At 35.5% G+C, this 8,352-nt stretch overlaps 1 long non-coding RNA gene across 1 annotated transcript; it reads right to left on the minus strand.

Annotated features, from left to right (window-relative positions):
• Positions 1-1,268: 1,268 nt before the first annotated feature.
• LOC115923118 lies at positions 1,269-7,540 on the minus strand. The gene is made up of 3 exons (XR_004063805.1): positions 7,473-7,540; positions 2,905-2,932; positions 1,269-1,416 (listed from the first exon to the last, which is right to left on the minus strand). It is a non-coding gene; the product is annotated as an uncharacterized LOC115923118 (long non-coding RNA).
• Positions 7,541-8,352: the final 812 nt, after the last annotated feature.

The following is an 8,352-nucleotide window of genomic DNA, read 5'->3' on the forward strand; positions in this document are numbered from 1 at the left end:
TATAGTCATAGTGATAAAACACCCTAAATGTAAAAAATCTGCTCACAAAAACTAAAAGGAAACCAAACCCAAGGAGAAAAATCATCTCATACGAAAGAGTAATATGAGAGAAGCAATTTCAAAAAAGTTTCATCACAAATCGGCTATAAAATAGAGAGTTATGAAAGTTTGAAAAACACTTGTTGTACTTTCTATGGGGATCCTCAAATTGGCAACGCAAATACAATAGTGAGCCTCATCCATGCTTAAAGATACTATGTCCCTTTTGCAGCCAACATCAAATTCTGAAGAACTTTGCAGAAATTATGAATATGTCATGTATGTCTATCTGTCAAATTTAAACATTAGCAGTGTCCTAATATTCATATTATGCAAAGAAACCCGTTTACTTGCTAGACTAGCTTCACTGTCAGACACTATTGAGTGACTCACTGGCTTTTTTTTCTTTGGTAATAACATACATGTACATAAAATGAGCTGTAAAGGGTATATGAACATTTGTCAACATCAATATCCCACTTCTGCTGTAATGGCCAAAATTAAACTGATTGAATCTTTGCGGCAGCATAAAATGTCGACCATTCGGTACAATGGTCTGAAAATAAGACCATTATTACTGGCTCTATAGTTCTTAAGTCGATTCGACAACTAATAGTTGTTATTTCCAACTTAAAGACATTTTCAAGCCCCCCCCCCCCTTTTTTTTAGGGAAGTTCTAAATTAGTATTATCTTTCAAATGCCGTTGGAATGTAACCTCCTCATTTTGTTGGCCTGCAAATGGGACATAGTACCTTTAAAAGGTAAAGACCAGTTTTGTTCATGCGATTGCATTGGGACGCTAAACATGTAAACAAAATTAATGGCCTAACTCAAATCTTTTGGGGACCCATAAAATAGCTTTGACTTTAGACAAATTTTGATTTAGGAGGTTTATAAAATAATGGGACAAAACAGGATGGGCTACGTGTAGACATTCAACCATAGCAATTTTTGACTTATCCCAGTTCGACTTAGGCAAGGTCACCTGTACTATATGTTTTGCATTGGACTAACCATCAAATACATCTATACGTTTGCACTAGGTGTTCAATGAAAAAAACTTTTTCTTCTTTTATCAACTCCTTACATAATTCACTATGGATTCTCTTCAAATTTTGGCTACACCAATGGAAGAGTATTATGAATTGTCCACAAAATTATGTTGCATACCTACGGAAGTGTCAAAAATGTTATATAGAAATTTCATTAAGCCATAGCTTTCCTATTCCGTTCAATTATGTTCCCAATTATGCAGATCTGTTTCATTCCATTGTAGCTTTAATTTAAAAACTACTTGACTTCAGCCTTCTTAAGCAGATCAACTTACTCTCTGCAACTCTCTGCAACTCTCTGCAACTCTGAAAACAGTCAATAACCTGAAAGAAAAAAAGAAAAGAAAAAAACAATTGCATTTCATGAAATACCAATATGAATATATTACACAAATAAATACAAATAGTGAGCCCTCATCCAATGCTTAAAGATACTATGATGGTCCCTTTTGCAGCCAACATCAAATTATGTAGAACTTTGCAGAAATTATGAATATGTCATGTATGTCCTATCTGTCAAATTTAAACATTAGCAGTGTCCTAATATTCATATTATGCAAAGAAACCCGTTTACTTGCTATACTAGCTTCCCTGTCAGACACTATTGAGTGACTCACTGGCTTTTTTCTTCTTTGGTAATACCACATGTACATGTGACTGTAAAGGAGACTGTAAAAGGGTATATGAACATTTGTCACATCAATATCCCACTTCTGCTTGTTAATGGCCAAAATTAAAACTGATTGAATCTTTGCGCAGCATAAAATGTACGACCATTCGGTACAATGGTCTGAAAATAAGACCATTACTTACTGGCTCTATAGTTCTTAGTCGATTCGACAACTAATAGTCGTTATTTTCCAACTTAAAGACATTTTCAAGCCCCCCCCCCCCCTTTTTTTTAGGGGAACTTCTAAATTAGTATTATCTTTCAAATGCCGTTCGAATGTAGCCTTCTCATTTGTTGGCCTGCAAATGGGACATAGTACCTTTAAAGGTAAAGACCAGTTTTGGTCATGCGATTGCATGCTTGGACGCTAAACATGTAAACAAAAATTAATGGCCTAACTCAAATCTTTTGGGACCCATAAAATAGCTTTGACTTAGACAAATTTTGATTTAGGAGGGTTATAAAATAATGGGACAAAACAGGATGGGCTACGTGTAGACGTTCAACCATAGCAATTTTTGACTTATCCAAGTTCGACTTAGGCAAGGTCACCTGTACTATATGTATTGCATTGGACTAAAATCAAAATACATCTATCATTTGCACTAGGTGTTTAAACAAACTTTTTTCGGAAACGTTGTGGAATCGATCACAAAAGTTGATCATCTAGCATATACGGTAAGTATTGGTGTGTACTGAAAGTTGTGGATCATCAAAATGATGAGAAATTTGACCCAGTCATGGTAAAGTTACAAGCACTGTACACAGAAAGATGTATATGGGACTATGCGACACATGCGCGATATCTATCCACTCCGGATAGATATAATTTACCAATATATCAATTAGTATCAAAATTTGTATCATCAGGTATTAGTCAAAACATATTCTTTCACATGATTGGTAATAAAAGGTACCATTTCATTTTTTGAGAGGGGGGCGTTTCCAAAACTGGTCTATACCTTTACTGACATAATTACAAGTAACTTGGTAGTGTCCAAAAAGTTATATAGACAATTTCTAAAAGCCATAGCTTTCGTATTCTGCATTCAATTTTCCCAATTATGCGGATCTGTTTCATTCCGTCATAGCTTTAATTTAAAAACTACTTGACTTCAGCCTTTCTAAGCATATCAACTTACTTTCTGCAACTCTTGAACTCTCAGTAACCTAAAATACAAACAAAAAAAACAAAAAATTACATTTAATAAAATACCAATATGAATATATTACAATAAATACAAATAATGAGCCCTCATTCATAATGCTAAATGACATAAATAAACAAGTCAACGCAAAGCATAGCATCCCCTCGCAGGGTACATACTGGGAATCAAACTTAGGCCATGTTTTGATGCCATGTACTTTCATATCAAATTTGATTAAAATCCGTCAAACATTACTAAAGTTATCAATTTCAGAAACCAGATTCGCATATTTAATGAGCTATGACCTTTGACCTATATACTGGGAAATCAAACTTAGCCGTGTTTTGATTAGGCTGAGTCATGTCGGGATTTTCATAAACCGGGTCCCGACGGCCTTGCACCTATCGGGACCCGGTGTCCCCGAAATCAGCTCGCAGGATTTGTCACTTGCCTCTTAAAAAGCGCATATCATGATTATTATCATCAGTATGTCCCTTAAAAGTGACCTTTTTTATCAATCAAATCATTAACTAATGCATACCATCGGCTCAGATCGGTATTTCTTCCATTTGACATTATTTTCATCCATGATTGGCGATGTTTAGTGCCATTATCGTGCCTCTAAAAGTAAAAAAAACTGGGGCAAAAATAGAATGACAACGTTCAGCCCCATTTTGATTTATGCAGGTTGAATAAATCTGGTCAAAAAATATGAATGTTAGAATAATAACAGCTTTCTAAAATTCTTCTTTACAATATCCGATCATATAATTTTTTAAAGACAAATAATATTTATCTCTTATTTTAAACATCGATGCTTTTTTTTTTAAAAGCTGAAAATTACTTGGTAATCCGAAGTTTCGATACGGATGCCTTTGCAAGCAAGTTCAGACTAGTCTCGGAAAATGCCAGTGCTCGTCGTTAGCTGTAATGCGTGCCAGAACGAACCCAACAAAGACGTGATCGTAACGAGAAAAAAATCATTAAAAACTACGAGTAGCGCAATTGAAAGACAACTATGCTCAAAATTACCATAATCGGGTACATAACTTGACAAAGAATTCAATAATCGCCCAGAAATGCCACAGAAATTGTGATAATCGAGGGTAACTGGGTACATTTTTATCGCTGCTGCAAATACTAGAATCCTTTGTTATACTGCTTTTCACCGTAGAGGGCGTATTTTGGTTTCTATAGCCTCGTGTTCAATTTAAACACGTGTAATTCTGACATATCAGCAGGCCCATTCGGATAATGATTGTACCTGTAGTAACTCCTTAAATATCACTATTTATGTGGCTTTTCCTGGACAAACTATTGTATTCTTCCTCCAGTTATGTATCGCTTACGATAATTTTGAGTAGTTGTCTTTCCAATTGTGCTCTCTGTATTTTTAATGATTTTTTTCTCGTTACGATCACGTCTTTGTTTGGGTTTGTTCTGATAACGCATTACAGCTAACGACGAGCACTGCGCATTTTTCCGAGACTACTGAACTTGCCTTTTATACCATGTACCTTCCTATCAATTTCATTAAAATCCGTCAAACATTACTAAAGTTATCGAATAAAACCAGATTTGCACATTTATAGAGCTATGACCTTTGACCTACATACTCCGAAACTGAACTTATGCTGTATTTTGATAGCATGTACTTCATATCAAATTTATTAAAATCTGTCAAACATTACTAAAGTTATCGATCGAAACCAGATTCGCATATTTAATGAGCCATGACCTTTGACCTACATACTCCGAAATTGAATTTATGCTGTGTTTTTTATACCATTTACCTTCATATCAAATTTCATTAAAATTGGTCAAACATTACTAAAGTTATTGATTTTAAACCAGATTCGCATATTTAATGAAGCTATGACCTTTGACCTACATACTCGGAAATTGAACTTATGCGTGTTTTTATACTATGTACCTTCATATCGAATTTCATGAAAATCCATCAATAATATACAGTTATCAAACAGAAACCAGATTCGCATATTAATGAGCTATGACCTTTGACCTACATACTCCAAAATTGAACTTATGCTATGTTTTTAAACCATGTACCTTCCTATCAAATTTCATTAAAAATCGTCAAACATTACTAAAGTTATCGAATAGAAACCAGATTCGCATATTTAATGAGCCATGACCTTTGACCTACAAACTCCGAAATTGACTTATGCTGTGTTTTATAGATCTACCATTTCCTTCATATCAAATTTCATTAAAATCCGTCAACATTACTAAAGTTATTTATTTAAACCAGATTTGTTACGGCACAAAGAAGGAAGGCATCGAGCAGCATATTAATACAGGGGTCTAGATCCCCTCCTTCTTTGGCGAGGCGATAATTATTATCCCATGACTTTTACAAGCCGATCGCCTGTCATCTGTGACCTGTCTAATTATCAACTATCAGATATTTATGATTGGAATTAGAAATTAATAGATCTAGACTAGATCTAGGTCTAGTCTAGATCTATGATCTAGGTAGAAGTCCAATGCCCAAATCTAACTTTTTAATTACTAATTTTTTTATAATAAAACAAACATTTAAAAGAAAGCATTTTCTTTCACTAAGAAAACTCACCCATCTGCCGACTCCAGAATTCCATAAAATAGGAGATATCCAGCTAGTTCCTATGAGGTTCCTTCTACGCCTGCGTCGTAAGAGCCTTGAAACAATCAATTTCAATTACGTTGAAATTAGACAGGCCCGAGGGAATGGGCGTGTCATCATGGTCTTGCCCGGACAACAAGTTCAAAACTTCGCGCGAAAGTACATTCATCATCACCGGCTAGCCTTGAATTAGTCGCACACACCGACAAGTACTGCAGCAGCCATTACGGTAATTGCATGCAAGCCGCGATCGACCATGCTAGCCATGGCATGGAGGGTCAAAACATAATGGATGAGAAAGCTCGAAGCCACTCATTGTAATTAAGAAAGTAATTAAAAAATTAAATAAATAAATAGGCCTACCTTAGTTTTGTGATGTATTCCAATTACTATTTCCTCAGACATCAGTAAAGATCTGACACTGCATTATCATCGATCGATATCCAACTTGCACTTGCATTCAGCGATCACAATACGAATCAAATATGACTGCACGCATTGATAGACGTTGTACTACTTACGGAGATATTTCTCTCCCTCTCTCTCTCTCTCTCTCACTAACCATATGATGATATCATACACTAAAATACACACACGCTCAAATCATGGCATTCATTCACTTCTCAATTGGAGTATAGCTGCTCACGTAGACTTTTTTTTTTTTTATACTGAAATGTCTTTTTTTTTAATTCTCATACATTACTGCACGACACTGGTGTCTAGTGCTGAGAAAAAGGTACTATTGTGAGACTACGTCAAATTTGTTTTGCGCGCGATGAGACCGGAGCTCATAAATATTCATATTATGATGTCGCAAGACTTCTATTTGGGGCTCAAACAATGAGTCTCTGTTCACCATTTTCCTTCTCAATTTGAGATGGCTCTAGCTAGTATTGCTCAAACCAACGCAAGATTGACAAAACCATCGTACTCTATCTACCTTCGAATGTGCATTTGTAAAAATCTGCAATAAAAAGATATAATCTTTTTTTTCGTTATATTTTCTATTTGTTTAAAGTGACATTTGTGCACATCTGATATTTTTATCTCTTTCAAAAGTTCTTTGATATAAATTGGTTCCATATTTTTGGATCTACCTTCAGTCATTGGAAGGATTTTAGTGAGCTAACCTCATCACCCTCTAGTTTCTCTGTGCTTCCGTTTTTTTTTTCGTCTGCTAGCCCAATTATTTGGATCAAATCGTCAAAATCTGCAAGATCGTCAATAAATGGTGAAGATCGTTACAGATCCGTGATCTATAGGTATGTTGTGGAGTGTTTAATTGTGTATTGTTATACATTTTTTCCATAGACCCTAGATATTTGTTTTCTTTTTTTTCCCCTTTTTTTTTTCTTCTGGTATTTTCTGACTTGGAGTTGGACGACGAGCGCACAAATCGTAGGCGTAGAAGCCTTACGCCCTGGCATTGGCCTCCCTAATCTAGGCCTATAGTCAGATAGATCTAGTATCTCAGATCTAGTAGTATATAGTACTGGCCTAGATCCTACGGACCTATACGGTTTTTTATTTATAACAAACACTGACCTAGATTCTAGAACTAGATCTAGACTGTCTACGGTCTATTGGGGGACATGAGTATGGTAAAACCGGTCACTCAAGGTCCAAACTGAGTCAAAGATTTTCACTTTTTTTGAAACACTTCCTTTTTGTTTTTTCGTAGGGCTATCAAATTCAATCACAATCACACTCGCTGAGCTGATGATTATTACACGTAGACCCTAGGCTATACATGTTACGTAGAATGTATCGCATCTCAGACTTGATTTGTTAACTGCAAACATTATTATAGATATAAACAAAGTCAATGCCTTAAAAGTTTTACACTCCACACACTTATTCGATACGCAAAATCTCCAACAAACTAATAAGAAGGATTCACGATAAAGTAATACAATAGCAACAACCGATTTCTTACCAAAGCTAAGCTAGCAATCAGCACAACAGCACAAAACAGCAGTTACTCGGATACTCATATTCATATGACCATGAGTACTAGTGTGCATGCAATTTCGAATCGGCCAAAATCTTGTCAGATTAAATTCGCCCTACAGACAATTCGCCCAGTATTTTCTCCGCATATCTTCCTCACGAATATGCATGATTTTTTGCGTGTTTTTTTTTTTATATCTAAGGGAAAAGGAATGTCAAAACAATGGATATCTGATACCTTGTCGTTTAGGCATGTAAAAAGAATATACATGTTTAGCGTCCCCGCCCACTTCTGTTTTGGGGGCAGCCTCCTACACTGTCGCTCATAAAGGTGGAATATTTTTGTTTTATCCGGAATTTTATGGAATTATTTTAAAAAATAAATTTTTCAAAATACTAGATTCTAGATAAATAATAGTATAATTCTCAGATTTTATTGAACAATTTTTGCCCATGTGTGTTTTTGCGTACTGCTAAATCATGTATATGCTCCTATGCTTATCAACTAGGGGCCTATGCCCTTAAGTCATAAATGACAGTAATGGGATTAATGCCCCATAAAAGGGCCCTTGAGCAACATCGACACGGTTTTTTGATCCTGGGCCTCACAGTTACGAGGCCATTGCTTTGTCACTGACCATGACTGTATACGCATCGGGGGCTAGGGTAGGGCAGTTTCCATGAATTAAAAAAAAAAAACGGAAAATGCAATAATATTTCAATAATTTTATTGCATTTTAACCCCGGTTTTTCAACATAAAAAATCCTCTGGACGGCCTTGCATTATTGCGTGCGAGCTCTTTTAATATATAGCATATGGGCAAAAACACGCCTATACGAAATACATTATAAATATTATTGCTCGA

The sequence above is a fragment of the Strongylocentrotus purpuratus genome, unplaced genomic scaffold (assembly GCF_000002235.5).
Source record: "Strongylocentrotus purpuratus isolate Spur 01 unplaced genomic scaffold, Spur_5.0 spur5_contig_29, whole genome shotgun sequence".
Lineage (NCBI taxonomy): Eukaryota > Metazoa > Echinodermata > Echinoidea > Camarodonta > Strongylocentrotidae > Strongylocentrotus > Strongylocentrotus purpuratus.